A 25,184-nucleotide genomic window follows, 5' to 3' on the forward strand; every position below is an offset into this window, starting at 1 on the left:
TAACCTGTTCTTCCTTTCACCCATCCCTTCCTCCCACCCCAAGCCGCACCCCCCGCTACCTACTAACCTCATCCCACCTCCTTGACCTGTCCGTCTTCCCTGGACCGACCTATCCCCTCCCTACCTCCCCACCTACACTCTCTCCACCTATCTTCTTTTCTCTCCATCTTCGGTCCGCCTCCCCCTCTCTCCCTATTTATTCCAGTTCCCTCCCCCCATCCCCCTCTCTGATGAAGGGTCTAGGCCCGAAACGTCAGCTTTTGTGCTCCTGAGATGCTGCTTGGCCTGCTGTGTTCATCCAGCCTCACATTTTATTATCTTGGAATCTCCAGCATCTGCAGTTCCCATTATCTCGGACTATTTACCCTTCCCTACAGAAGCATCTTGGGTTTCTTTGCTTGTGCCATTCCTATTTCCTTTGGTCTTGCATCACAAAATTTGTAATTTAGTCTCTTCTGATCACCACTTTATCATGGACTTTCCTTGGTTTTTTTTTAATATGACCACATCCCATTACATTGCTAACTTTACTCAATGTGATGAAAAGTCACAGGCTTGAAATGTTAACTCTGTTTTTCTGCAGACGGTAATATAACTGTAGTTAAGATATACTTTGTGTTGATTTTGCTTAACAGTTTTGATGCCTCAGACATTTTAACCCACCAACTGGAATGCACAATGGGGTTTGAGTGCAGGCTCCTGATGGGAGTTTGGCCTCTACAAATGAAAGTTCAGAAAGTCCACTTCTATATAATAGCAGGACTCCAGTTCACAGTTTGTATGTGAAATTAATACATCATTCTTCAGAGTTATTCCTCTGTCAATCAGTCAAAAATACTTTGGAATAAATTGTACAACACTTGTATTTAAGTTGAAAAGTTGTAGCTGCTCACTGAGAAATTTAGTATTTTAAGAAAACAACAAAGCAGCAAATTGACCTAGACATCTGAATTTTGAGTAAAACTAATTTCTACTATGTTGTGTAAAATGAGAATGGAATAATTTGAAGAGCATGTTTTAATATTGGACACAAATGCTTTAGCTTCATTGCAAAGCTATCTGTGTGGATTGAAATCAATCATGTCAGAATGGTAGCTGTACACTGTCGTCCTCTCACATTGAAGATCATTCATCTGGATTTATGATTTTGTTTACTCTGGATCCTGATTGAACTATTCCCTCACCAGTTTGAGGTAGTTGCCCATTTAAAATGCAATCTTGTGAATTAGAAAAAAAGTTTTAATAAATAATCTGTTTAGATTCATTTACATACTTTTTTGGCAGTGAATTTTTGACAGTTTTTTTAGCACTTTAATCAGAAAGTAAATGTAGTGTGAGAGGGCAGTGGTATGGGTTTGATATGTTCTTTGAAGTACACCATCAATAGCTGATAATAAGGAGCTGCTTTCGTTACTCGCCAGCGATAACCACAGCTGAACTCAAGCACTTTCAACTGTTTACCTTTTATCACACTAGTCAGCATTTCCTTCTTAAATGGCAAATGTCACTCCTTTAAAAGAAGTGAATAACTGGACTGTTTTCATGCTTCTGTCATGAGATTTGATACTGCCCTTGACTGGCTGTGCCAGTAAGCCCTGACTGATGAGAATCCCCTCAACTAGACTAAGAATGGCATTTGTTTGAAGCACATTGTTTACCAGGTTAGCGGTCTGCACATAGTGCAGGAGTGACGCTGACATAGCATGGCTATGTACAGCAACACATCTACTTCCACAACTGTTTATGTCAGACAGCAACAAACAATGTGCTTATTGGCAACAAAAACAAAGCTGTTGGAAAAGCCCAAGATAACAAAGTGTGAAGCTGGATGAACACAGCAGGCCAAGCAGCATCTCGGGAGCACAAAAGCTGACGTTTCGGGCCTAGAGCCTTTATCAGAGATGAAGGGTCTAGGCCCGAAACGTCAGCTTTTGTGCTCCTGAGATGCTGCTTGGCCTGCTGTGTTCATCCAGCCTCACATTTTATTATCTTGGATTCTCCAGCATCTGCACTTCCCATTATCTCTGTTGGAAAAGCCCAGCAGGTCTGGCAGCATTTGTGAAGGAAAAAAACAGAGTTAACGTTTCAGGTCTGGTGACCTTTCCTCAGAATGTGCTTAGTGATGTGGCTACACTGAAAGGTAGGGCAAGAGAGAGGGTCTGAGAGTCTGAATTAAGTGGCAATGCACCAAAAGGCAAGGTGAAAATGCTAAGAAAAGAATATATGAACCCAGAACTGCATCTTGTTTTGACACATAAGATAGGTACCGGTCCCTGTGTGCAAAGCAGCCTGGTAGCTGCATTGCAATCCAAGGTGTTAGTGCATTCTAAAATGTAAAAATTGAGGTGATGAACTATAGTGGAATCATAGAATCCCTACAGGGTTGGAACAGGCCCTTTGGCCCAACAAGCCCATACCGATCCCCAGAGAATCCCATCCAGACCCATCGTCCACCAAATCTATACATCCCTAGACACTACGGACTATTTAGCATGGCCATTCCACCTAGCCGGCACATCTTTGGATTGTGGGAGGAAACTGGAGCACCCGGTGGAAACCCATGCAGACGTGGAGAGAATGTGCAAACTCCACACAGACAGTCGCCTGAGGGTGTAATTGAACCCAGGTCCCTGGTGCTGTGAGGCAGCAGTACTAACTACTGAGCCACTGTGCAGAAGTGAGTCCAACATTTTGTATTTTATTCATTCATGGGATGTGAGTTTCACTGGCCAGGTTAACATTTAATAACCACCCCTAATTGCCCAGAGGGCAGTTAAGTGTCAACCACATTGTTGTGGGTCTGGAGTCACGTATGACCCAGATGGGGTAAGGACAGCTGCTTTTCTTCTCTAAAAGACATTAGCGAATCAGATGAGTTTTTTGACGATTGACAATGGTTTCATTGTCACCATTAGGATCCTCATCCCAGATATTTTATTGAATTCAGATTCTACCATCTGCCATGGCAGGATTCACACTGGGTGCCCGGAACACTATAGGGTCTCTGGATTGATAATCTAGTAAAAACACCACTTGGCACTCCCCTCCCCATGCCATGATGTGAGGCTGGCATTGTGCCAATGCCAAACTCTGCAGACAGAAGGCAAGGGTGGTTGCTGTCCATGGAGTGTGCCCTGAGGTTTTGGGGAACGCTGGTTAAGATAAATATCCAGAGTAGATGCAATTGAACTTTAGTTGCTGGGTAACTGCTCTGATGCATCAGGAATTGGTGGGCTCCTATCTCTCCACTGCCAGGGAAAGTAGCAACCTGTTTATGACTGGGCTTAACTCATAATGAGATGTTAATACATGTAAACACATCCTTGCTGTTCACAAGTGAGATTCTCATCTTGCCATTAAAACCTTATGTGGAATATCAAATGTTTTTTATCTCAACGCCAAATTTCATTTTTTCAATCTTGTTATATTTTCTGAGCTGTCTTACTAACATCCATGTTATTTAGGATTTGGAAAATGTTACCCTTTTTTTCCCTATAAATGAGAGAATTGATAGGAGTGATGGCTGGAAAGAATGGAATTGATGGAATGTGTTAGGAGTAGTAGCATGGGAGGAGTAGAGGATGTGTTGAAATTGTTTGAATGTGGGAATATGGAGGACACAATTATTATAATGTATTATTCAAAAGTGATGTTTGTGTCAAAAATGAAGATTCACTAGTTTTGATTGAAATTGATTAAAGTGTCAGGTTAAAATAATACATCTGTGGATGAAGATGATAACAGTTTATACCCTATACAAACACATTTCAATGAAGCATGCCTCCACACAAACTTAGACTCAAAGAAGTGCAGTAATAATATTGCTACAGCTTTGAATCCTTTCAGAGAATATTGTCATTGGAATAAAATTGGGAGTCAGACATCTCCTCTTCAATGATATGTGATGAAATTAGAACAGACAGATTTCAAAAGAATGTTGAACCCATCCATTAGAAACCTCCATGACAACTCAAAGGGATTTCCAGTTAGCCTTTATTGATCTTTGGTTATAATAATTCACAAATCCAGACTTCTGAAAGCATTTGTATTTCACTTTGTAGAGCTGTTTTTACACATGTTTCATGTGGCTTTTTTTTCCAGCATTGAGCAGCTTTGATTCTTTTAATATCTCTGATGAAATAAAAATTAGAACTCCTGCATTGTAATGAAAATATGTTGCAGCTAGTTTGGGTTTTATTTGATGTGTAATTGAACTTTAAACTCACATTATCAATGACCAAGACTACTTACTTCCACAATGATTACATTGATGTTCCATGTAATGTTCATGCCACAGGTACTGAATCAGTATATGTCTATATGTAGCATGACTTAGATAACATCCTGAAAATTGACAAACAATACTTGTGCTACACAAGTACCATCTGAACATCAGCCCTTGGCAATCAACGGCAGTACATTGCTGAACCCTCCACAGACAATATTCTGGGGCTTACCATTAACAAGACTCTCAACTGGCGACAAGACCAGATTGGAGACTAGAAATTCTGCAGCAAGTAGCTTGCTTCTGAATGCTCAAAAGTTGATCAGCATCGACAAAGCACAGAAGTCCAGAGTGTGATCAAATACCCCTACTTTCCTGGCTGATTGCAGCTCCAATACTCAACAAGCTTGGCACCATCCACAACAAAGTAGCTGAATACTGCCACCATGTCTATAAAGCTTCACTCCTTTCACTACCAAAATGCAATAGTCGCAATTTTGGACTTGGAGATAGCAAGAACTGCAGATGCTGGAGTCAGAGATAACATAGTGTGAAGCTGGAGGAACACAGCAGGCCAGGCAACATCGGGGGATCAGGAAAGTTGACGTTTTGGGTCGGGACCCTTCATCAGAAATGGGGCAAGGGGAAGGGAGCTTTGAAATAAATAGAGAGAGGAGGGTTAGGGCTGGAAAACATAGGTGGGATGGTGATAGGTGAGTGCAGGTAAGCGGTGGTGGGGATTGGTCAGTGAGGTGGGAGGAGCTGATGGGGGGAGAGAAGATGGACAGGTTGTGTCAGGTCAAGGAGGTGGGGATGAGCGGGTGGGTTGGACATGGGATAAGGCTGTGGGTGGGGAGATTTAAAAAACTGGAGAATTCTGTGTTTATGCCATTGGGTTGTAGGGTCCCCAGGCAGAATATGAGGTGTTCCTCCAGTTTGCATTTAGTGTCATTTTGGCACTGGAGGAGACCCAGGATGGATATGTCATCAAGGGACTGGAAGGGGGAGTTAAAATGGTTGGTGACTGGAAGGTGTTGTCGATTGCCATGTACAGAGCGCAGATTGTCCTGAAAATGGTCCCCGAGTCTGCACTTGGTCTCACTGATGTGGAGGAGGCCACATCGGGAGAAACAGATACAGTATACCAGGTTGGAGGATGTACAGGTGAACCCCTGTTGGGTATGGAAAATTTTGTTTTGGGCCTTGGATGGAGGTGAGAGGGGAGGTGTAAGGGTAGGTGTAGCACCTCCTCTGGTTGCAGGGAAAAGTGCCAGGTGTGGTGGGGCTACAGGGGAGTGTGGGGCAGACGAGGGATTCACAGAGAGAGTGGTCCCTACGAAAGGCAGATGGGGTTGTCGAGGGAAATATATCTTTTGGTGGTCAAGTTGGATTGTAGGTGGCGGAAGTGGCGGAGAATATGTTGGATGCGGAGGTTTTTGGGATATGTGAGCACTGGGGGATTCTGTCCTTATTTTTGTTGGGGGTAGGGGATGTTGCTGGGTAACTGCTCTGGTGCATCAGGAATTGGCGGTATAGTATGTGTGGGAAATACCAGCGATGCACTTGAGTGTAATTTTGATCACTGGAGGAGAGAAGTTACAATCCTTGAAATAAGAGGACATCTGGGATGTTCGGGAGTGGAACACTCCAGTTTGGAAGCAGACTCAGCAAAGGTGGAGGAATTGGTAGTAAGGGTTCGCATTCTTGAAGGAGGGTGGGTGAGAGGAGGCATGGTCCAGATAGCAGTGGGTGTCAGTGTGCTTGAAATAGATGCCAGTTTTTCGAGACAGTTGCCAGAGATGGAGAAAGAGGGGTCCAGGAAGGGGAGTGAGGTATCGGAAATGGTCCAGGTGAACTTGAGGTTCGGGTGAAAGGGGTTAGTGAAGTAGATGAACTAGTCAAGCTCAGTATGGGAGCACGAGGCGGCGCCGATACAGTCATCGATGTAGCAGAGGAAGAGGTGGGGGGCAGGGCCAGTGTAGCTGTGAGGGATTGTTCCACGTATCGTACAAAGAGACAGGCACAGCTTAGGCCCATGTGGGTACCCATGGCCACCCCCTTTGTCTGTCGGGCTTGGGAGGAATTGAAAGAGAAGTTGTTGAGGGTGACGATGAGTTCAGCTAGGCAGATGAGGGCGTCATTGGAGGGGGACTGGTCGGGCCTGCGGGAGAGGACGAAGCGGACGCTTTTGGGCCATCTGTGTGGGGAATGCAAGTGTTTAGGGACTGGACGTCCATGGTAAAGATGAGGTGTTGGGCACCGGGGAAATTGGAAGTCTTGGAGAAAGTGGAGGGCGTGGATGGTGTCCTAGACATAGATGGGGAGTTCCAGGACCAAGGGGGAGAAAATGGAGTCGAGATAAGTAGAGATAAGTTTGGTGGGGCAGGAGGAGGCAGAGACAACAGGTCGGCCGGGGCAGTCGGGTTTGTGGATTTTGGAAAGGAGGTAGAAATGGGCGGTGCGAGGTTGGGGAACGATGAGGTTGCAGACTGGGTGGGAAGTCACCTGAAGTGATGAGGTTGTGAATGATCTGAGAGATGATGTTTTGGTGGTCAGGGATGGGGTCATAATTGAGGAGGTAGTAGGAGGAGGTGTCAGAGAGTTGACACCTGATCTCGGTGACGTAAAGGTCAGTGCGCCAAACCAGTACTGTGCCTCCCTCCCTTATCCACAGGTTTGATGGCGAGGTTATGGTTGGAGTGGAGGGAATGGAGGGCTGCATCTTCCAATTTTGGACTTGACTGTTATTGTGTCCTCTGCACTGAATTCCTGTGATGCTGTCTCGTAAACCTCAAGTTGTTAAAAGTGCAGCCACTTTTGCCTGTTCTGTATGTTATACACTGGAAGATTAATGCTTTTGAACAAAATGCAAGTCCACATCTTTAGTGAGAGTTTTATTTCAGTTAATCACACTCCATAAAACACTCATATGGCTGATTACTAGCTCCCATTATTTGTACAGCCAATTCACACCCAATTAACTCCTAATTACTACATCCATCTCCTATTCCCTTGTTCCATTAGGCTTCAAGCATCCCGACAGACCATTTGATGATAATCGATTCCAAAAAAATGAAACAAGATAGGCAAAAATACCAATAGATTATATCAACTTTTTTTCTTCACGCATTAAATTTGCATGCATTTTTTTCTCAGTGTGTCTAACAGTTTCTTAGAGTTTGCGCCTTCCTTTGTAAAACAATCAGCTCACTATCTGCAGCTGTCCAACAGTTTCTGTTTGTAGATTCATTTGTTCTCTGGCATCTGTTTTCAAACTACAATGTCATGTACCATACAATGTTGGAGGGGAAGTCGGGCATTCAGCCCATCAAGTCTGCTGTGCCAGTCTGTCAGGTCTTGGCTGATCAAACGTCCCCAACTCCACTTTGCTGCCATCTCCCCATAACCCATGACCCCTTATTGAATTTTTAAAAAATTGTCTATCTCAGATTTGAATACATCCAACTTTAAAGTCGACTGCTCACTCTGAGATTATACTCGCTGTTCCTGAACTCTGCCACAAAGTGAAACAGCCTCTACGTCTACTTGTTCAAACCTCTTAAAAATCCTATTGCCTTTTAGTAAGGAAAGAAAGATAGCCCTATAGTTCCCTGTAATTTTTCTATTGTGGTAGTTATTCTATTGTACTTATTTCTTCCTGAATACCTCCCACTCCCCTATCTTTATTCATTCTTTGAAACTCCAGTGAGGACCGGCCCTCCAAAATCCTTGTGCATTGCAGGTTTCTGCAATCTCCACACCATCCCATTGCCCCATTTGAATATTATTCAACTTTTATTTTTACTACCAAAGTGCGTAACCTCATATTTTCCCCACACTACGGTATATTTCATTTGCCAATTTTTCACCCACCTGATCATCCTGTTTAACCCTCTGTAGATTATCATCCTCACCATTGTCTTCCCACCTATTTCTGTGTTATCTGCAAACTTGTTGTGTTCACTAATGTCATCCAACTCATTGCTATATATTGAAAATGCTAAAAGCCCCAGCACTGATCCCTGTGGCACTTCACGAGTTAGAAGCTACGATCCTGACAATGCTTCCTTTGTCCTAACTCCGTCTTTTATCAGTTCGCCAGTACTGTTTCTATGTTAATATACTACCTAAACATCATGGGCTTTCTTAATAAATGGCCTTACCTGTGGTACTTTATTTCAGTTAGTCTAATTGTTTTGAAGCTCATGGTTCTGATTTATCTATCTTGCTTGTTACTTTCTCAAAAAATCTGGAATAAATTTGTCAGGCATGATTTCCCCTTTGTGAAGTTCTGCTGACTCTGCTTGATTACATAATGTATTTTGAAATGCTCTTATATCCTTTCATAATGGACTCAAACACTTTCCAATGACTGATATCAGTCTAACTGGCCTGTAATTATCTATTGTATTGCCTCCCTCCCTTTTTGAAGAATGGTGTTAAATTGCCAGCCCTCTGAGTCCTTTGGGAGTACATCCACTTTCTCTATTGCTAATAGGATGCAGTCCATCAGGTCCAAGGGACATAATGGCCTTCAGCCGTATGAGTTCCCTGTACTTTTTCTATAGTGATGGTTATTATATATTATATTGTATTTATTTAGACCTCTATATCTCCCAGCCCTCCCACTCCCTTATCTTTAGACCCTTATTATTTCGTATTTTTGGAATGCTATTAATGTTCTTAAGACCATAACATGTAGCAGAAGAAATAGACTATTCAGCCCATTGAGTCTATTCTGCTAATTAATGGGATCATGGCTGATCTTATCACCTTCAACTCCACAACTACCTTAAAGGAGTTACCCCTTATTGAGATTATGCCCTCTAATCCTAGATACTGCTGCAAGGGGAACGATCTCTCTGCATTTATTCTGTCAACTCCCCCAGGAATCTTACATGTTTCAATATGTTGCCTTTCATTCATCTATGTTTGAATAAGTACAAACACAACATATTCCATTTCCCATTAGGCAATCCCTCTATACCTCCTATCAGTCTATTGAATCTTCTGTAGCCTGCCTCCAATGTTCTTGGATAAGGGCCCCAAAACTGATCACAGTATTATAGGTCTGGTCTGACTAGTTCAGTGAAGGCTGAAATCCTCTTCTATGAAGCTTAATGAAAAGTATTTATTCAACTCCTTTGTAATTTTCCAGGTTTTCCAATATTGCCTCGGCTGTGTTCTCTAAGTGGCCATATTTACTTTGGCCTTTATCCTTTTTATCTAGTTAACAGTTCTTACTGCCCGTTTTTGTTACTTGTTAGTTTTCTGCCATAGTTTGTTTTCTCTCTTTTTGTTTTGGTCAGACTTTGTTCTCTTTGTTCCTGATCCTCTAGTTTACTGATACTTGCTGCATTGTATGTTGTCCTTAACTTTCTTGGTTAACCATGGTTATTTTATCCCCTTCCTAGATTCCTTCCCCACTGGGATAGACTTTTCTTGGTTCCATAAACTATTTTCTTAAATGTCCACCATTGTTCCTCAACCATCTGTTCTACTAAAGTCCTTTCCAAGTTCACTCCAGCCATCTCAGTACTTTATCCCTGTTTAATTAGCCCTCATTACACATAGGACTGTTGCTGTAACCCAATTTTTTCACTCATACTAAATTTTATCATACTTAGTAAATTTAAAAAAGCTGACCCTTTGTTGTATCTGTGCTATATTGTTCATGGAAACGCTTCTGAATACATTCTGTATGAATTCTTTGTGGCTACCTTTTGCCAGTTTGACTTTCCCAATATACGTGAAGATTAAAACCACCTTGTACTGCTGTACTGCTTTTATTTCACACCTTCATTTTCTGCCAGTTTATTATCTGCTATACGAAACATGTACAGTTAGGGCTACAGATTACTCCCACTAGTGTCTTTTTCCCATTTGTTATTTTTTACCTCCACCCATATGGATTCTACCTCAGTGATCATGGGAACTGCAGATGCCGGAGAGTCCGAGATAACAAAGTGTGGAGCTGGATGAACACAGCAGGCCAAGCAGCATCTTAGGAGCGGGAAAGCTGACGTTTCAGGCCTAGACCCTTCTCCAGAAATTCTACCTCATCTGATCCTCAATAATCTCTGTGTCGTACTTATTCCATCTTGTATGAACAAAGTTTGCCCACCATCTTTCTCTTCATGCCTGTCCTTTTGAAAAGCCTCATGTCCCTGAATATTTAGTTCCCAACTTTGATCACCTTGTAACCATGCCACCGTGGATGTGATTTTGCAGACACTATAAACTTCTATTTGCGCTACAAATTCATTTATTTTGTTCTGCATATTGTGTATGTTTAAGTAAAGGCCCATTAATTTTGTCTTTTAACCATTTCTTCCCCGCCCCATGACCATATTTGCTGCTGTTTTTGTTAAAATTGATCCAGCATTTTATTTCATTTGCATTTTGTTGAGTGTACATTACCTGCTAGTGACTTAGTATTAACATAGCTCTCAATGCATGTAGCTACTGAATTCATTGTTAGAATTTCTCTAATATTTTTGCTAAGTAAATGCCAAATCTACCTTCCTACCTAGAACAAGAGTTTCTGCCTCCAAGGTACTTTTCATTACTGTTCTGATCTATTTAGCTTCCCAAACTAAAGGGAAACATTTGTCTCTCTTTCCCACAAAAATAATTATAAACCCTCCTGCACTTGAGCCATTACAGAAGTTGTATATGGAGCATCATTATAAACAAGTTTGGTGTCACTGGCATCTTCCAATGAAGGAAATTTCAGTGCACAATGCTCCATTTTTTTACTTTTTCAATGTTATGTTCACTCAAATATTATGTCCACATTGGTGTTTTTCACGGTTGAACTTGTATGTTATCAAACTTTATCATACTTCGGACCTAGCATCTGGCCCCATTTGAGCACCCAGCCAATCCAGCTGTCCAATTAGACCTCAGTTCCTCCATTTCTGTTTTCAAAGCCACTGCATTTTTTCTGAGACCCTTCTTTGTCATGTAGCACTGGCAGTAATGCTTTCCAAATAAGGTTGCTGATGCAAAGTGGCACTTGATCCATTCTGTCCCAGATGCTTACAAACCCAAGAAACCTGACCTCAAGTTTTGAAATCTGCATTATGATCATTTACAACAATATTTCCAAATTTACACTCCCATTCCACAAATCATCTATGTGCATCATAATGATGTCGGAAAGCTATTCCTTAGTGCCAGGAAAATGTTATATTTCCACAGCCTTGCATGGTACTATTCTCTGTTCTAAAATTTGTTCAGTGCTGATCACATCGCATAAGCAGTTAATAAGTCATATTTTTTGATTAATTTTATCTCAAAGTTTAAAGACATAGGTGGCATTGTAGACAGTGTAGATCACAGCATAAAACTACAAAGGGACAGTTAGACTAAGTGGCAAAGCTGTGGATTTCAGTGTAAGCAAGTGTGAGGTTATCCATCTTGGACAGATTTACAAGACAGATCAGGGCACTTTCTGGATGATACCAAGTCAAGTCCAAAGAGATCCATTGTTCAGGTGCATACATGTTAAAATGCCATGAACCAGTGCAGAAAATAATCAAGAAAACTCATGGAATGCTGGTCTTTATAGCTAGAGGATGAGATTACAAGGAGGAAGTTATGCTGCAGTTATACAAAACTCTGCTTATTCCCCAACTGGATTACAGAAAGCAGATCTGACCACCACACTTTAGGAAGGACATATTAGACTATTTCAGTTAGTAACACTGCATCAAGTCTTGCTCATCCATTATATCCTATTGCTGACCAACCTGTTTGGAAAGCATTAAACTAAAAATTCTTGGTTATGAATCCTTTCAATGCCTTGCACATTCTTACTCTAACTCTACCACTTACATAACACATGGCAAATGTTTTGCTCTGATTCTACTTTTTTTTTCTTCATTTTGCTCTACTTGTTTCATCTAACTGGTGATTAAAGGTTTTCGTTGCAGTGAATCCTGCTCTCTGAAGCTTCGTTATTCTCTTGAACTTGTTTTTACCACTAGGATCATCTCTCCTCCCCAGTCTTCCCCTCTCGGTTTGCCAGCCATTCCTGTTACCAGCTGTCATGTTTCTTCATTATATGGACAAGAATATTGTTGAAACGAAGACACATTTTGTCAACCCTTTTACATTTTGCACTCATTAGGACTGATGTCAGGAACACTGATCTAAGGGAAAAACCAATATTCATACTGTACAAGAGGTGAGCTCTAATTGGCTAGCGAGTGGACACTGATAAATTATGAGGAGAGTTGAAACAAATCAGGCCTGTTAGAAGGTTAAGGAATGATCCGATCGAAGTCTTCAAGACATTAACAGGAAATTGACGAGATAGGTAAAGATAAACTACTTCCACTGGAGATTCTAGAAGTTGGGGCATAGCCTGAGAATGAGGATCATTTGGTTCAGGAGAGATATTAGGAAGCACAGAGTGGCAAATGTATGGAATTCTCTTTCCTAAATGGCAGTGGATGTTCAACAAGTTATTGTTTTAAAATCTGTGATTGATAAGTTTTGTTAAGCAAAGGAAATGGGCCAAAAGCAGGGACATGGAATTAGGCTGCAGATGACTCACAACCTCCTTGGTGGTACAGGCTGAAGGGGCTGAGTGGCCTATCCCTGTTCCTATGTTTCAATGATTAGTGGAAGCATTACCGTGGTGAATGTACAAGTTTATAATTGACAGTTAGCTGCAAGGTATTGTTTAAATTTTAAACTAGGCACATTGACTCTGGTCAAGGCATTGCCCTGAGAAATGGAACAAGTAATTCGCTGTTACCTATCTTGTTGAATTGAAACAGGCATAGAGCAGGAGCCCATTTATGAATATATGTAGCTTTCAGTACGTTCAAGTGCACCACACCTTGAGTCCAACTGACAATCCTAAATTGGGTATCAGCCTAATTTTTCGGCACACTCAGGAATATCCAGCAAATGATATCCAGTTATGGAAACACAACTAAAGTTGGATACTAGAATTTTGCAAGCATAGGCTAGTTTGGTACAGCTAGTCCCTTGTTGTGAACAACCAAAAGGGTTATGCTGTTTGATATGACCTATTAGTCTTTGGGGTGTACAGTACACATCACATGAACTTATGAATTAGTATAAGTAGACTACTCAAGTCTTCTTGGCCACTTAATAAACTCATGGTTGACCTGATGAGGTCCGAACCTCTCCATTTTACTCTGTATACTGAGATTCTTGACTGACAGAGGTCAATCAAACTCAGCGGTAACAATACTCAATGATCTGGTCTCCACAGGTGTATGAAACATAAATTGAAATTGTTACAACTTTTCTAGTTATTTCCAAAATCCATTTCAGGTTTTTACTTCTCTGATTTATAATCTACATATTCTGAAGCAAGTATAAAATTTTGCAGCATTCATAATGGGGTTTGGTATAACAATTCCATTTTTATTAGTTGGAGAGAGAAGTACAGCTTGCATTACCTCTGCTGATAAAACAAGGGATTTGTTTTTAATTGCCCATGGGATGTCGGTCTCATTGGTTAGACTAGCATTTATTACCATCCAATATATACCCTGGAGAAGATTATGGTGAGCTGCCTTCTTTAACTGCTGCATTCCTTGGGTGTAAGTATGACAGCAGTGTTTTTGTGAAGGAGTTACAAGATTTTCACTCAGTGGTAGTGAAGGAATGGTAAAGTAGTTCCAAGTCCAGATGTTGTGTGGCTTGGAGGGGAACTTGCAGGTGGTGGTGTACCCATGCATCTGCTACCCTTATCTTTTGGTTAGTAAAGATCATGGCTTTGGAAGGTGCTGTGGCAGAATGCTTGTGAGTTGCTGCAGTCCATCTTGTAAATGGGAAACACTGTGGCCACTGCATGTTGCTGGTGTATGGACTGAATATCCAAGGTGGTGAATAGGTTACCAGTCAAGCAGTGATAATGGGAACTGCAGATGCTGGAGAATCCAAGATAATGAAATGTGAGGCTGGATGAACACAGCAGGCCCAGCAGCATCTCAGGAGCACAAAAGCTGACATTTCGGGCCTAGACCCTTCATCAGAGAGGGGGATGGGGAGAGGGCTCTGGAATAAATAGGGAGAGAGGGGGAGGCGGACCGAAGATGGAGAGAAAAGAAGATAGGTGGAGAGGAGAGTATAGGTGGGGAGGTTGGGAGGGGATAGGTCAGTCCAGGGAAGACGGACAGGTCAAGGAGGTGGGATGAGGTTAGTAGGTAGGAGATGGAGGTGCGGCTTGGGGTGGGAGGAAGGGATGGGTGAGAGGATGAACAGGTTAGGGAGGCAGAGACAGGCTGGGCTGGTTTTGGGATGCTCTGGGGGGAGGGGATGAGCTGGGCTGGTTGTGTGGTGCAGTGGGGGGAGGGGATGAACTGGGCTGATTTTGGGATACGGTGGGGGAAGGGTGAGATTTTGAAGCTGGTGAAGTCCACATTGTGGACCACCCCAAGCCGCACCTCCATTTCCTACCTACTAACCCCATCCCACCTCCTTGACCTGTCCATCTTCCCTGGACTGACCTATCCCCTCCCTACCTCCCCACCTATACTCTCCTCTCCACCTTCGGTCTGCCTCCCCCTCTCTCCCTATTTATTCCAGAACCCTCACCCCATCCCCCTCTCTGATGAAGGGTCTAGGCCCGAAACGTCAGCTTTTGTGCTCCTGAGATGCTGCTTGGCCTGCTGTGTTCATCCAGCTTCACACTTTATTACCAGTCAAGCAGGCTGCTTTTTAAGACTCTTGAGAAATATTGGAGTTGTGCTCATTCTGGCAAGTGGAGAATATCCCATTAAACTCATGACTTACACCCTGTAGTTGGTAGGCAGGCTTTGAGAAATAGATGGTAGTTATTTGCTGCAGGATACTTCTTTGTACTGGTGTGATACAACTGGGTGGCACACAGGGATCTGTGGCCATAGTCTGTTAGGCCCCTCTTTCCTCTACACTTCCAACTATCCTACCATGCATTGCATATTCCCTTGCCTTGGATGTTCTTCGCAAATACAGTATCTCTCATTTCTCTCGATTTGATTTCTGTCCATTTGACCAGTTATTTTCCCACAATCTCTGGCTTCCCAACTTATTAACCAAACAATTTTTTATAATCATTTTCAAGCTTCGCTCAGTCTTTAACCCTGCACCAAAATCTGTGTCATCTGTATCACACACACCGAGTACTGAGCCGTGAAGAATGTCACTGGAAACATAGCCAACTTGGATACAACTTGCCACCTTCCCTTAGTTTCTACGGTCCTTAACTTCTGTGATCAATCCCTGCTACTGTGGAGTTATCAAAAGCTTTGATTGCAGGCTGTTTTGACTATATCAAATGCACCATCCTCATTGACTTTCCTAATTATCCCTTCAAACGAAACTGTTAAATTACAACTACAGGTAGTCTCAAATGTAATTTTGCTATTTGTTCTGCATTCATTTATGTGCATGAAATATTAAAACATGTTAATGAAAATATAATTCTCATGACCGTCTCTAGAGCAGGCTTCATTAGCTAAGAGATAAGGTGTGATAAAAATGAACAAATTATATCTAATCTGGTAATAAGTTTAAATTAGGAAGTATGGCTTTCTCTCTGTTTAAATCCAATCAATTGTGTCTGGATTATATTAGAGAAAGTTGAGACGCCTTTGACAATACATTTGGGCTATTTCGCAAACAGTTTTATCATAACCTGGTTAATTGCTGATGCCTGTGGCAAACTGTGTTTGAATTGATTCCACAGTGTATGATGGTCACATTTGATGTTGGTAGCACATCCATCATAACATTTGCTGAGAAAAGCATGTAGTGCAGTATAACACCATTTAGATCTTTACTGTGTTCACTCCAGTGAAAGAGCTGTTTGTGCATCACATTACAAATTTCTTCTTCTCAAGGATTAGTATGTATCCGCTTTCCTTTTGAAAGCTCCTCTTGAATTTGCTTTGATCAAGCTTTCAGGTAATGTACTTGAGTTCCTAACAACTCATTGTGTAAAGAAAAGTCATATTTCAGCCTGGATTTCTTGCCAAATACATTAAATCTGTCCTTTGCTTATGGACCCTCCTGTCCAAGTAAGCATTATTTGCCCTGTTGACACTACCAAAGCTCTTGAGAAATGTGAACACCTCTTTTTAACATGATACAGACAAACTTTGTATTAACTAACAGCTATGGGACCAGGAGTGTACTGCTTGATCAAATATTTCTGTTGATCAACAGATCCTCATGATCAATGTAAAAACAGACATTAAGTAATAGAAACATAATGCAAGGCGTATACCCTGTCTCTGTTCCTGCATGATCTTTAAAATTGTTCCATTTAGTTTGCGTTACTTCTGTTTAGTTTCCTTCCAATTTTATCATTTACTTGAATGAATGTACTTTGCTATTCTAATGCTCATTACAGCAACTTCTATACGTACTCTTGAAGTCTGTTTGGATTCCAAGTTTGCTGTCACCTATAAAATGTAAAATTATCTCCCCAGACCCAAGTTCAGATGATTAATATATATATTACAAACAGCACCAATCTTAATATGTGTACTTTATTTATAACATACTTTCACTCCGATAATAATGCAACTTTGCCTTAAATAAATCATACTGGTGGAGAGCCTTCTAGCTCACACCCTCAACTTACTATTCGGACATGAGAGATTGCAATAATAAAGTAAACTTCTGGTGTGTCAGGTATCTAATCTTTGCTGGTTTATTGAGAGCATTTTCTCATGGAAGTGCCAGTTGAAACAAAGTGTTTTCGGTGCACAGCAAAAATCTCAGCCACCATCAGTTCTGAGGAAGTGTCACTGGACCTGAAACATTAACTCTGTTTTTTTTCTCCCTTCACAGATGTTGCTAGACCTGCTGAGCTTTCCCAGCAACTTTGTTTTCATTCCACCATTCTTTAACATTGGTTGCATTTTGGTAAATCATCTTTACCTCCTCACCAATAGTTTGATATCCTCCCTAAACTTTAGTTCCCAGAAATTAATAAGCTACTCTTGCTGAAAGCTATTATGTAATTTGGTAATGTTTAGTGTAACCACCCACCTTCTCGTCTATGCCTCTCTTATTGAAGTCAGAAGTCGCACGACACCAGATTATAGTCCAACAAGTTTATTTAAAATTGTAAGTATTCGGAGCACTGCCCCTTCATCAGGTGAAGTCAGGTGATGAACAGCAGCATTGCAAAAGCTTGCGATTTCAAATAAACCTGTTGGGCTATAACCTGGTGTCATGTGATTCTGTGTTCCTACTATCTCCTCGTGTGACTCCTGGCTTTGTCCACCCTAATCCAGTACTGGCATCTCCATGTCATGGCTACTATTTCTTATTGAAGGCAAAGTTTGTTTTTTTTTCAATTTATCACCCTAATTTACTAGTCCTGCACCTTCAAAGATTAGTGATGAAGAACCCTATCTCTGTTCCTGCATCATCTTTAAAATTGTTCAATTTAGTTTGTATTACTTCTCTTTAGTTTCCTTCCAAATTTTATATTTTAATTGAATGAATGTACTTTGCTATTCTTCTGCTCATTACAGCATCTGTATGTACTCTTGAAGTCTGTTTGGATTCCAAGTTTGCTGTCATCTATAAAATGTAAAATTATCCCTCCAGACCCAAGTCGAGATGATTAATATATATTAAAACCAGCACTTAATATCACTCCCTCAGAGGCTCCATTCTACATTTCCCCTCAGTGTGATAACCAATATTATGAAGGCACAGGCACTGCTTGCCGATGAAAACATACATCAGCCAGTACAAGCTGACCCGGCCCCGCAACTTGGCAACAAAATACCGTACACGCTAAAAAGACTTAAACAGACAGGACAGATCAACAAAGCAGACTACTTAAGATGAAGCCTAAAGGAACCAACACACCCCAATTCTACGACGTCCCTAAAGTGCACAAGCAGGAAGTACCCCTTAGACCCATAGTCTCCGTACCAGGCACTCCATCGCATAGATTAGCCAAGGGACTACAAAGGAGACTCGGGCACCTAGTCAACATGTCACCCCACTCTATCCAGTCAGCCCAAGAATTCCTCAATTCCATCAAAGGCTAAGGATAGATGACCAGGAGACCATGATATCATTTGATGTCACAGCCCTATTTACATCAATAGACATACCAATAGCAAGGGAAACAATGACAGCACTACTGGAACATGAACACGACACCAGTGAAACCATCTCCACAGACAACATGCTGAAAGTACTGGACCTATGCCTGTCCACCCACTTCACTTTCAACAGTCAAACATACGAATGAATCCATGGGACACCCATGGGATCACCCATCTCCGGACTCATAGCAGAGGTAGTGACGCAAAACCAGAACGGACGGCCCTTCCGCTAATCCAACCAAAACTAGGGATACACTCCATGGACGACACCTTTGTCATCATTAAACTGGCCAAATTAGAGGGGCACACAAACTAATAAACAGCATCTTCACCAAAATAAAATTCACCAGCGAGGAAGCGAAGAACAAACAGCTGCCATTCCTGCACGTCATGGTACAGTGCAAGATATATGGGGAACACCAAATGAAAGTACACAGAAAAGCCACACACATGGACCAGGTACTGAACTTCAACAGTAACCATCCCAGTGCACACAAACGAAGCTGCGTGCGAGCACTATTAAACAGGCAACAACACACTGCAGCAACACGGAACTACCCCAAGAAGAAGAAGAATACCTCTTCCAGGTTTTCAAGAATAATGGATATCTGAACAACTGGGTCAGAAGATGCCTACACCAACAACGTCAGGAAGATACTACATGCCCCGACACATTCATCACACTACCGTACATCAGGAACATATCAGAACTAACCACAAGACCCCAACAATTGCTGGGCATCAGAGTGGCACACAAGCCCACATCAACCCTACAACAACTGCTCACCCAGACCAAAGACCCACTCCCTATCATGGACAGGACCAATGTCATCTATAAGGTCCCCTGCAGAGACTGTGAGAAACGCTATGTCAGGCAAACAGGAAGGAAACTTACAACAAGGGTACATGAACAACAACTGGCTACAAAAGGACATGACCAATACTCACTCATCTCAATCCACATGGACAAGGAGAACCACCAGTTCGACTGGGACAACACCAAAATCCTGGGACAAGCTAAGAAGAGGCAGGCACGGGAATTCCTAGAAGCCTGGAACTCCACGAAGTAAACATCCGTAAACATGTAGAACTTGACCCCATATCCATTCCTCTACGAAGGAAAACCGGAAGTGGGGCAATCCATCTCAACGGACCCCAGAGTTTAAGAACCAGGCAGGAAAACACACTGATGCTTCATTGGAGGCTGCACTGAGAATGTTACCAAGCAAGGCAATGAAACGTATGCAGAGCAACAAACCAGCTTTACAAGCCACAACCTGAGCTACAGATCTCCTCCAATATTATCACTTAGCCAATTTCCTATCCACCCTGCAACTGCCTCATTAATCACATGAGATTCAAATTTGTGACCTTGTCAAAACCTGTCTTAAACATTATCAACTGCAGTGCCTTCCTCAGTTTCTTTTTATTGAAGGTTATACCAATGAAAAGAAAGTGTACTGCTGGATGTGATTTTAACCAGTATATTGGATGGAAGATTGAGTATCATGTGGATCCAGTGAGGATCACTGGCAGATTTTCTGACCCTCACCTGTGGGAAACACTCTGCCAAACAGAACATTTTGTAATTGAAATAGAATCTCTGCTATGGTCACAAGAGATTATCAAATTTACAAAAGATTGGAATGGGTGCAGGGTGGGCCCTGACATTTTCCTACTCTGTCATTTTGTCGAACACAAAATATGCATTTATACTCTGCAAAATTTGAGAAGCTCAAATGTAGGCCAAGATGCTCAATAGAAATTGCAATCAGATACTGGAGGAAGTCTGTCTCTACCTCAGCCAAGTCTTTCCATGCACTCCTCGAATGGTCACCACTGCAGCTGTTAGTATTATTGGGTTTCACTCCTCCCTACATTTGCCTTCAAAATGTACCACACTAGTTCATTTCACAAATAGCATCGTGATAAGTGCCATAAATTTTTCTACAACTTCTCTCAGCTTCCTCAACCAATCTGAGTACCACTTGTGAGTGAGTTCCACATGCAGTTGAACAAACATGGTTGTGCATTGATTAGCATTTCACTTACCACTGTTAAGGTGAATCATTTCAAAATCAAAAAAATTCTGTCCTTGTTCTAATGAGAATGATGATATGGAGGTACCAGTGTTGGACTGGGGTGCCTAGCGCATCGCTGCCAGCCAGGATTAGTGTGGTTTAATATACTGAGGACCAAAAATCACTTAAGAATTAGTTGGATTCGCCCTTTCAAGGAAAACTTCTGTCTTCAGCCACCTCTCCAAGTTTGCCATGGGTTAGGCATTCTAGTGAGATTCCATCCTTTAGGATGGTGTGGGGTAGTCTCCAATAATGATATCAAAACAATGTGCTATAAATGCAGAAGATCTGAAATAAAACAGAAAACGTTGGAGAAACTCAGTTGGTTGGGTATTACCTGTGAAGAGAAAAACCCAGTTGATGTTTCGAGTCCAGTATAAGAAGACCTATTAACTCTGTTTTACTCTCGCCATAATGCTGGCAGATTAGCTGAATAAGCTAGCTGGGCACCATGTCACTTGCTGCAAGCTAGGAGCTTCAAAGTAACCTGTAGATGTTTCTGAATTGCATGTGCCATGTGAAAATACAACAAAATTATGCACAAAGAAAGCTGCTCATGTACCAGTGAAATACCAGGATGATTGAACAGAGAAAGGTGAAAATAATGAGATGGAACAAATCATTGATTTTAAATGTAATTTATGTCTATCTGGTGAAATATTCCACGTAAACCATGCCCATTTAGACCACAAGATGCTGATGGTGGTAGATTTTTGAGCCATTTTCCAGGAAAGCTGGTTCATTGCATGATCAGTTCACGTTTTTGTGGATATTTCTCCCTAATTTAAGTTAACTCATTCATTAACATTATCCCATTGGATTCTGAGAATATGCCAGTGAGCAAAATTAAGTAGAATTGACTTTCAAATGAACCTGACAAGATTATCGAACAATTCACAGATTCAAATTCATTATCTGTTGTAGTCAGTAATTTCATCTTTGGACTGTAGGGAACAGCTTACTGGGAGATAGTTATAGAAAACAGGAATCAAAGCCCATTCTTGTGCATCAGAAAAGGGGAGGCAGTGGCCCAGTGGTATTGTCGCTGGACTGTTATTTCAGGTTCAAATCCTGCCATAGCAGATGGTGGAATTTGACTTCAATAAAATATCTGGAATTAAGAATCGATTCCATTGTCAATTGTTGGAAAAACCTGTCTGGCTCACTAATGTCCTTTAGGGAAGGAAACTGCTATCCTTACCTGGTCTAGCCTATAAGTGATTCCAGACCCACAGGAATGTGGTTGACTCTGAACTGCCCTCTGGGCAATTACGGATGGACAATAAATGCTGCCTAGCCAGTGATGCCCTCATCCCGTTGATGAATAATGGGGAAAACAAACGGAAATTAAGTTGACAATTTTTGTAACATCGTGAGTAGAGTTTGCATACAGAATACAGCTCAGGCTAGGATTGGAAAATGTTAAAATAATGGTGATAAGGTTTTAGACCAGATTGAATACATCAGGGTTGAATTTTAATTCATTTCTTACATCATAAGCCCTGCATATCCTCTGTGATACCTACTCAGTCACTCTGGATCATCTCACCACCTGCATCAAAAGTAGGTGTGCCATCTACGCCTTAATACCAGCCTTTCATTGATTCCAGGAGGAAAACAGTCCACGATAGGACAGACAGAGCCAAAACAGTGGTGAGTTGCCCAACATTCAGCTCCTTAGCACTTACATGGAGAGCATGCTGACTCCAACTGTCCCAAGCAGCTGTCTGACTGTGTACAAGCCCCTGGATTGATATCCAACACTGACCTGATATCAGGAGCCCTGCAGGCAACCATGAAAAGCTTCAAGGTGTTGTATCTGCAGTGAACAGTACACCAAACAGCAGTACAGTGAGCCTGTTATTTCTAGCTGAGTAAACACAGCTCAAAAGACAAAGCAATGTGAGGCAGATCAGCTCTGAATCAGTGAACACCATAACAGCAAGTGAATATGTTGGAGGTGCAGCTTAGTTCAGTCCATGAGCTGGGTGCATACCCCTTAATGCACAGTGTCCTTTCTGCAGCATTACAATGAGAGTTGCCAGTGCAGCATTGAAGTGTTTAAGCAAGCTATAAGAGAGTTTCGTGAGGGTTCTTAAAGGCTGGCATGTCAGATGCCAATGTTTACAGATGTGAGATGCATGTAGCCATGCCCATGGTGTATGCCCTGAGATGTGATGCCTGGTGTTCAACATGGAGGTCCTTCGGTGCAAGCGGTGAGCCCCCCCCCCTGGCAACTCTCTCAACCACTAGTTCATCAAGCATGCAGCCATACTGCCTCAAAAGAGTTTTAAAGGGATGTAGATCATTTCAATCTCCTTCAATTTCCAGTCGAGGTATAGCTACTGTTCAGTACTTTTTTTTATGGGCATCCTTCAAAGCAAGCATTCACCCAACAGCAATAACCCGGTCAGTGATGCCCAGTTTGGGTTCCACCAGGGCCATTCAGCTCCTGCCTTGGCTCAAAGATGGGACAAAAGAGCTGAATTCCAGAGGTGAGGTGAAAGTGACAGCCCTTGACATCAAGGCTGCATTCAACTGAATGTGGCATCAAGGAGCCCTGGCAAAACTGGAATCAGTGGTTATCAGGGGGTAAATTGTCTTCTGGTTGGAGTCATAGGAAGATGGTCGGGTTGTTGGAGATCAGTGATCTCAGCTCCAGGACATCTCGGCAGGATATCCTCAGGGTAGTGTCCTAGGCCCAACCATCTTCAGCTGCTTTGTCAATGACCTTCCCTCTATCATAAGGTCAGAAGTGGTGATGTTCGCTGATGATTGCACAATGTTCAGCACCGTTCGGGACTCCACAGGTACTGAAGCTGTCCATGTTCAAATACAACAAGATCTGAAAAAAAATAAAATTTGGGCTGAGAGGTGGCAGATAACACTCATGCCACACATATGCCCAAACAATGATCCTCTCCAAGAGAGAATCTAACCATCACTCCTTGGTATTCAATGGCATTAGCAGCACTATATGCTCACTATTCATGTCCTGGGATTTAACATTAACAAGAAAATGAACTGAGCTCGCCATATAAAAACTGTGGCTCCAAAAGGAAGTCAAAGACCAGGAATCCTGCAGCAAATAACACTCACCTCCTGACTTCCCAGAGCCTGCCCACCATCTCCAAGCCACAATTCACAAGTGTGATGGAATACTCCTCACTTGCCTGGATGGGTGCAGCACAAATAATACTCAAGAAGCTTAACACCATCCAGGACAAACTTGATCAGCAGCATATTTTCAAACATTGTCACTCAACCACTGATGCCTAATAGTGCTATTAGGGTAGTAGTGTGTACCATCAGTAAGTTGTACGTAGGATGGCATAGTGGCTCAGTGGTTAGTATTGCTGCTCACTGTGCTAGGATCCCGGGTTTGATTCTATCCTTGAGTGACCATCTGTCCGGAGATTGCATGTTCTCCCTGCATTAACATGGGTTTCCTCTCACAGTCCAAAGATGTACAGGTTAGGTGGATTGGCCATGCTAAATTCTCCATACTGTCCAGGGAAATAAAGGTTAGATGGATTAACCTTGGGAAATGCAGGCTTACAGGGACAGGGTGGGGCAAGGGGGAGTGCTATATGGGTCTGAGTCTTGGTTTTGGGTCGGACGCTGTTTAGAAGGTCAGTGTGGAATCAATGGGCCTAATGGCCTGTTTTCACAGTGTAGAGATTGTGTGATTCTCTGGAGAAATTCATCAAGGTTCCTTTGACAGCATCTTCTACATCAGCAACTAATTCCATCTTGAAGACAGACGTACATGGGAACATCGTCATCACTAAGTTCCACTCAAAATCACACCACCACCCTGACTTGGAAATATACTGACCTTCCTTAGATGTCGCTGAGTCAAAATCCTGGCAAGATAATAAAGTGTGAAGCTGGATGAATACAGCAGGCCAAGCAGCATTTCAGGAGCACAAAAGCTGACAAAAGATGAAGGGTCTAGGCCCGAAACGTCAGCTTTTGTGCTCCTGAGATGCTGCTTGGCCTGCTGTGTTCATCCAGCTTCACACTTTATTATCTTGGATTCTCCAGCATCTGCAGTTCCCATTATCTCTGATACAAAATCCTGGCAATGTGGGTGAACCTACACCAAATGGACTGAAGTGATTCAAGAAAGTAGGTCACCACCTTCTTTTTGAGTAGGGACAGGTAATAAATGCTGGCCCAACCAGTGATGCCTTCATTCCACAAATAAGAATAAATTGAAAAGGAGACAAATGGAAGCTTAGGTACGCATGGGAGTGCAGGATGAAGTATAATTGCCAAACTAGGAAGAGTTTAAGCAATGGAAAGATTTGTAGAAAAGATAAAGGACATTAAGATAGTGAAGGTTGGTGAGTAAGGGATTGGAGGGGAATAGAAGCATTAGACAATGGTTGCAGTTTGTGGAGGGAATCCTGGGAGGCAGAACAGGAGCATGCTGCAGGTATTATAGAACTTGCAGAAGGAACATCCAGTGGAATCAAAGCTGTATGGGCAATTGTAGACAAGAATGTGGAGAAATGTGCCTGCAGAACAGCATCAATAAGCTGCCTGCATAGGGCATAGAAAATTGGCTATAGATTACATCTGTAAGTGGAATAATTTATGTGCAACCATGTGTCTCTATCTCTCATGTTGAAGAAGATTCACAAGGCAGTAACTGGCATTAGAATTCCTTTTATTTCTCATTAGATCCATTGTATAATTATTAAGCTTCTGGTTTACATAGAATTTGTAAAAAAAATCCTCTCTGGCTATATGCTTCCATTCTCTTTT

At 42.1% G+C, this 25,184-nt stretch overlaps 1 protein-coding gene across 1 annotated transcript in view; it reads left to right on the forward strand.

Moving 5' to 3' along the window:
* schip1 (schwannomin interacting protein 1) overlaps positions 1-25,184 on the forward strand; it is an 806,217-nt gene that overhangs the window by 141,101 nt on the left and 639,932 nt on the right. The window lies entirely within an intron of this gene.

Source organism: Stegostoma tigrinum, chromosome 14, assembly GCF_030684315.1.
Source record: "Stegostoma tigrinum isolate sSteTig4 chromosome 14, sSteTig4.hap1, whole genome shotgun sequence".
NCBI lineage: Eukaryota > Metazoa > Chordata > Chondrichthyes > Orectolobiformes > Stegostomatidae > Stegostoma > Stegostoma tigrinum.